Source organism: Impatiens glandulifera, chromosome 9 (genome assembly GCF_907164915.1).
Source record: "Impatiens glandulifera chromosome 9, dImpGla2.1, whole genome shotgun sequence".
Classification (NCBI taxonomy): domain Eukaryota; kingdom Viridiplantae; phylum Streptophyta; class Magnoliopsida; order Ericales; family Balsaminaceae; genus Impatiens; species Impatiens glandulifera.
Genome location: NC_061870.1, coordinates 21,236,718 through 21,244,555, shown reverse-complemented (window position 1 = coordinate 21,244,555; position 7,838 = coordinate 21,236,718).

Here is a 7,838-nt window from a genome sequence, read left to right as displayed (position 1 = left end):
ATGTCAATAATGTTGGTTTCATTAACTTATATAACATATTTGATAATTAAAATAAGGTAGAGATTAATTGTCAAACCCTAAACCCAATAATCTAATTTTCTTAAATTGTTATTTCTAATAAATTTAATTATATTATGAAAGAAGTGATATTATATTCAAAATTTATATATATATAATGTTTAAAGCCACATTAATTCACGCCAACCGATGTATAATTAGTATTTTATCTCTCCTCTTTCTTACTCTATCTTTCTTAATTAAATTTTGTTTTCCAATATATATATATAAAAGTTGAAATGGAATCATTTCGGTAGATTTCGTTCTTACTTCCAAACTTAAAATTAAAATAACAGTATATGTGTTTAAATCTAAGGCTGTGCAAAAAAACTGAAAAATCGGTAACTCAACCGAACCGATAGTTAACCGGTTTCATTTTAACAATTTATTGATTAACCGGTTATAGCGTTTTCGGTTAACCGATTTTTTACCGGTTAAACGGTTCGATTTTCTATTTACTTATTTTTTTAATGGTTTAACCGGTAAACCGATAATAATTTAATTATGTAATTTTATTTTATAATTTGTAAAACCGATACTATTAACAACCGGTAAATCGGTTTATAAAATAAAAGACAAAACCGGTCTTAACCGAAGGCATTTAACCGGTTAACCGGTCGGTTGAACACTCTAAATGGAATTAGATTTCGTTCTTGCTTCCAAATTTAAAATTAAAACAACAGTATATATGTTTAAATGATTTAAATTAAATCAATTATTTTTTATTTAACATTATAAAAATATAACTAATTTGCACAAAGTTGCTCAACCATAATTATTCAAAGTTTTTAAATGTCAAGTATTGATAACTCTTAATCTCCAATTACTACATTGTCTTCCCATTATCTTTAATTTCTCAAATTAAGGGAAATAACAAGCATTCTAAGTTTGATAACAAGTTATAAATATATTTGGTATGATTTCGACAATATTTTTCCATCGTTTGATAGTTTTCAGTCACTAAAAGGTAATAGCGATAATAAACTTGGTTTACTTTGTTTGTTTATATTATTATAATGCTAGCTCGGATAGATTTTGTGCAAACATTTTAACCCGAGTAGATTTCAAATTATGGCCACCCTTAGTGTAGGAGTTATCGGTGTAGAACTAATGTTGAAAATATTGAAAGAGAAACATTTATAATATATAGGACATCAATGAGCTCCTTTGTGGTTAAAGATGACGACAAGGTGATTAGGTCGTGGTGTATTTACTATGATTAGTTAATATTATTTAAATTCAATTAATTTAAAATTATTTTTAATTTTTAAAATAAATTTTAATTTGTAAAATTAATTTTAATATTTAATGTTAACATATATATTTTAAAATTAGTTAAATATGTATATTGAATGAATTGGAAGAAAAATTAAAGGTTAACATTAATAAAGTCTTAAAGCTTAACTTAATATATATATATATATATATATATATATATATATATATATATATATATATATATATATATATATATATAATATATATATATATATATATATATATAATAATAATAATAATAATACTTAAAGTTAATCAACGTCATCAGATATATAATCCATGTCATCAGGTATATATTTCACGTCATAATTTTTTCTCTTCTACTCTCTTTCTTAATAAAATTTTGTTTTTCATTTTATATATATATATATATATATATATATATATATATATATATATTTCCTTATCCTATATTATCTAAAAAATAATTATCTATATTAATATTAATTCAAGATATAAATAATTTTTTTTTATTTTAAATGCACCTAACTTATAATTTTTATATTTATTTATTATATATATATATAAATAAATTTTATTTTTATTTTTTTAAAATACACATAAATTCATAATTTTATATTTATTTGTTACCTTATATATATTATATATTTTTCATTATTAATTTTATATAAATACAATTTATCTTTTATCATACATTTTTTCTCTCATTTTATATATATATATATATATATAATATTTTCTTTATGAGTATGAATATTTTTTATATTAATATAAAAATTAACTAATTGATAATAAATATTAAATACAATATATATATATATATATATAAAATAATAAAATTATTTTAACAATCATAAGTGGTATAGAGGTTTAAATATTTATATTTCATATTTAAGACCAGTGTTCGAATCCTAAAACATGCAAATTTATATTTTCACAAATGTATTTTTGACAAGAATATATGGTGTCGCAACTTTTAAATAGATGATAGACATCTGAAAGTGTGAGGTCGGAATTAGTGGTTGGTTTGGCGAGCATTTGAAAGTTTGAGATCACGAGATGGAGGTCGGGTGGTGGGTGGTTTTTCAGTGTGAGGTCGGAATTAGGGGTTGGTATGATGAGCATTTGAAAGTGTGAGGTCACGAGATGGAAGTCGGGTGATGGGTGGTTTGTCGAGTGTGAGGTCGGGAATTAGTGGTTATTTTGACGTTGGATAAGAGGTCTGTGAGTTAATTGAGATTGGTTATTGATTTGTTGAAGTGATAGTAAAAGAGAGAGGTTGACTAAGATTGATGAGTGGTTTGTCGAGAGACAAAGGCATATGAAAAAGTGTGAGTCACAAGATTAAGATTAGTGAGTGGTTTGATGAGAGGATACAAAGACATATGAAAAAGTGTGAGTCACAAGATAAGAGCCAATTGTAGGGTTAATGGTTGAGTATGACGAGCATTTGAAAATGTGAGGTAAAGAGGTGGAGGGCGGGTGATGGGTGGTCTGTCAAGTGTGAGTGGAGAATCAGTGGTTGGTTTGACGTTGGATAAGAAGACTGTGATTAATTGAGATTAGTTGTTGATTTGTTGAAGTAGGAGTGAAAGAGAGCGGTTTACTAAGAATGATGGGTGATTTTTCGAGGGATAGAGACATATGAAAAAGTGTGAGTCGCAAGATTATGGTCAGTGGGTGGTTTGCCGAGGGATATAGAGGCATTTGAAAAAGTGTGAGTCACAACATGATGGTCAATTGAAGGATTAATGGTTGAGTTTGACGAGATATAAAAGGTGTGTCATCAATTGAGATCGACTAAGATTGGTGAGAGTAAAAGAGAGGTAGACTAAGATTGGTGAGTGATTTGTCGAAGGATAGAGACATATGAAAAAGTGTGAGTCATAAGATTATGGGTAAGTGGGTGGTTTGCCGATGGGATAAAGAGACATATGAAAAAGTATGAGTCACAAGATGAGAGTCAATTGGAGGGTTAATGGTTGAGTTTGCAGATATATAAGATGTGTGTCATCAATTGAGATCGACTAAAATTGGATGATAGTTTGCCGAGGGGATAAAAAATGCATATATAAAAGTGTGAGTCACATAATGAAAGTCAATTGAAGGTTAAGTGAGTGCCGAAGGAATACAATATATGTTAATATTAAGTTTAAAATTAAACTTAATTAATTTTATCTAATATATTTAAATAAATAATATTTTATATTTATTCTTATTCGTGCAAATTTACGGGATTTATGCTAATTAACATTCATGCATACAAATACAAGTTTGAGTTTTTTTTGTTTTGTTTTTTTTTTTATCTCACCCAATTACATCATCTTTCTATTTTATTTTTATTCACAACCTAAGGTATTCAATCTTATTCACATTATTTACGTTTATATAGCTTAGTAGTTAGTATGCTTTTTGTTAAAATAAATATCTTTTCTAATATACAAATCAACCTAAAGTCTTTCAATTCAATACATTCAAATATCAATTTATGAAATATCAATTTATTATCATGTAAGCAATTGGGTTTGTAAATTTACGCTATAATTAAATAGATATAACAGATTTAGTGTAATGTTTAAATTGTAAGAACTTTTTTTGTTTTACAAATAAAAAATGTAGTTTACACAAACTCTCTAGGCCTAGCTCACATAATTTCGTATGAAAATAATAATAGAAATCTCTCTTAGCTATATCATATATATCATTTTCTTTTCTTCTTTTTTTATTAAAATTTAGATAATTTTAATAGTTAAAACTTAACTTATCTAATAGGAACCGAATATTGGTAAATATCCTCCAAAATCTATTATCTATGCTAACAAATGCGTCGTCAAAATGATTGTATATATTTTGCTATGTCATCAACATATAGATTTATTTCAGAAAGGTCTTAATCAAAGTCTAAACAAAGAACTTTCTTAACTATTAATAGACTTGTGCACAAATTTCAAATTTAATCATTATAATTGGTATAATGTCATGTTCTTCAATTAAGAGTAAGGTATAGTGTTTGAATCAGAATGAATTCAAATTAATTTTAGGCATGACGTTACCAATAAATAAATTATGTAATGAATTCTCAAGTGCTGACGTTCACAACAAATGTCATAATACATCTCAACTATGTATAAGACTTATCATCGTGCCAACATTTGTGCACATGTAAGTGTCTTCTTTGAATAGTTATAGTGGCCCATAGTTGTAAGATGTACCTTGTGGACATAGTCTTTTAAGGCCATGGTTTTGTGCACATGTAAGTGTCTTCTTTGAATAGTCATAGTGGCCATAGTTGCAAAATGTATCTTGTGGACATAGTCTTTTAAGGCCATGGTTATTTAAATGCATTGTAGCAACTTCACATGCAATAATACTGCATGTACAAATACTTTTGACAGTATGTGTCACGTCCCAAAATTAGCTTTTTTAGACCGAGAAATCTGCGGTCCTGACAGATATCTAGGACCGTGGATGATGGCACCCAGACCGAGTGGTCCGACTGATGATTCCGCAAACAATGAATTATCTGGCAAGTACTCTTTTCTACTGATTTATAAACCCACACAGTGCTATTTATTCATGTATTTATATAAACGATGCATATGGTTTTCAAAGCATGTTTTCATTGCAAGTCCATGGTTTTCTAAAGAATGAAGTTTTAAGTTAAGGGTTATGGAATCTAAGAGATAATCATGAAGGAATTGACGGATACGGGAGGATGGCTACCAGGATGAGCTCTGGTGGTCTGATGCTCCCAAAATATGGCTTTGGAATTGACGAATGGATGCCTACCTTGGAGGATCAGCTCTCCGGACTAAGGGTCCCAAATATGTCTCAAGTATGCAACTATACATGATTGACTGATGAGATACCCTTAAAAAGACGCATGAATGCAATGCCTAATGAATGTCTTCTATTAAATACTTGTTGAGTCCCTAGACTCACTATGCTTGTGTGGTGTAGGAATCCAGCCAACGGATTTTATGACAGGTGAAAGAAGATTTGGAGTGGAGCATAGTACCGGAGATGTGTGTGGGAGGAGGGACCAAGACCGTAGAACCAACTTTTATATCAACCTTTTCAATGATCATGTCAAATAGGCACCCTAGAGCTTTCGCATTTATGTTCGAAATCACGTTAATTTAGGTGCATGAAAGTAGGAAAGTAGAGCGTAACAGTATGAGTATTGATTTTATTATAGGATCATTTTAATCTATTTATTTAATTTGGTTTTTGTTTGAAAACATATGTGGAGCTAGAGCTAGATCGAGCTGAGTCTACTGAGAAACCGAGAAATGACGTTTTGATACGTTGTTAAATTTGATATGAATAAGTGTAATTCAAAACTGACTTTTAATTTATAAATTTATAAGTTTGGTTGATATGTATATTAATTTTATATTTATTATATTATTTATAACAATACAATACAACTTTTAAAAATTAAATTTTATGAAAATAAAAATAGGTCAATCTAGTTAAAATGAAAAAGAATCTATACATTTTTTTTTTATAATTCATTATAATAAAAACCTTTCCAAACAAACATAAAAAAAAACCGTAATTATTCACATAGAAAGAGAAGCCCCCATAAAAAGTAAGTACTTCCTTTTCTATCCACCATTCTTTCATAGGGTGAGTTTCAACTAAGTTAGTTTCAAGTTAGTTGGGCTCTTTAACTAACTTATTTTATTTAATTATTTCTAAAATAATCTATTTTACTATTTAATTTTTTTTTATTTTTTATTTATTACATTTAAATTCATTATATATATATATATATATATATATATATATATATATATATATATATTATTAGTTTTTATAAATTTAAAATATTTAAATTATTATTTTGTACATATAACAACATTTTTTAAGATGTGGAAGTATAATTTTTATCCCATACCTAACAAATCATATTTGACGTTCCTAATAGCACATGATTGAGAGAAATATGGTAATCTTGTTACCAATGAAAATTTGAGAAAGAAAAAAACTTACGAGATTAAAGCCAACGTATTCAAACCGAAATGGATAACTTACAAAGAACAATCATTTGTGAAAGGTGTGACCAAGAATGTCATATGAGACATAACCACGATGTCTTGAGAAAAATCGTCAATAATCTAGAGTAATGATGATTGTAATCATTTTATGAATGATTAATTATTATATTATTATGGTTAAAATATTTTAAATTTATTATTATTTATTAGAATGTTAAAAGGAATATTTATTATATTATATAAATAATAATTGAAATATAAATAAATATATATTAAAATATAGATAATTAAATATATAAAAAATAATAATTTATATATATATATATATATATATAATGAATTTAAATGTAATAAATAAATAAATAAATAAAAAACTGAGTAAATAGTAAATTAGGTTAGTTTGGGAATGATTGAATAAAATAGGTTAGTTTGGAAAGTTGAACGGCAAACTAAGTTAGTTTAAAAGTTGAACGATAAATTAAGTTAGTTTGAGAATTGGTTCTGATTTCGATTGTTTTATTAGAGCTATTTTAAACTTGGATTATTTGAGTTATTTTGAATACTTTCTCAAATTTTAAAAGATTAACTCTTTATTATATCACTATAATTTAATTAATAAATCACTTCACTTATCAATAAAAATATTAAAATACATCTACTTTAATTTAAATTAAATTTTAAATACATAAGAATATATATTAATAATTAATGTTAAACAAATTTTAAATAGCCCATTTTTTTATAGAATAAATAACAACATATTATGAGTTTGATCTGAAACATACGTACGGACGAGTGGACGACCCAAATCTAATTTAGGTTGAGGAAACATTTTAGATATGTTATTTTAATAAAATATCATATTTTTGTCTTATTTGTATGATCTTTATCATACACTTTTTATACTTATAATATATCTGGAATTTCAATTGATTTATTTTAAGTAAACACGTTTTTACAATTATTAAAAATTCAATTGCAAATGCATAATTAAATGAAAATAATAATTAAATAACTTTTTGTCTAGAAAGTGACATTTGAATCTAGATATATCCAACAATGATACAGTTAATGGTGTTTGTTGCCATAAATTTGATTTGTGTTTGTGACTGCAATAAGAACACGTATTTATGATTTCATACTTATAATGATAAGACTATGGGTGTTTATTATTATTACCATTTTTTTTATTGGTTTTAGAGTGCTTTATGAACAGAAAAGATTAGGATGAGGCAAGCTAGACAGCCCCATACCCCACCTTCTTCACGTGTCCTTCAAAATAAATTAAAAAAAATAAATTAAAAAATTGTTTAAGATTTAAACTCATGACCTTAATAATAATATTAAATTATTTAACTGATTAGATTAATTTTTATTAATTTTAATATAAATTATTATATATTTTTAATAAGATAAAAGTTAAATAAAAAAAATAATATTTATAGAAAGTTTTAATCGCGGATAAAACATTTTCCGTAGTTAAAGCATATTAACGACGGTAAAATATCTGCCGTCAATCGTTGTTAAAAAAAATTAATC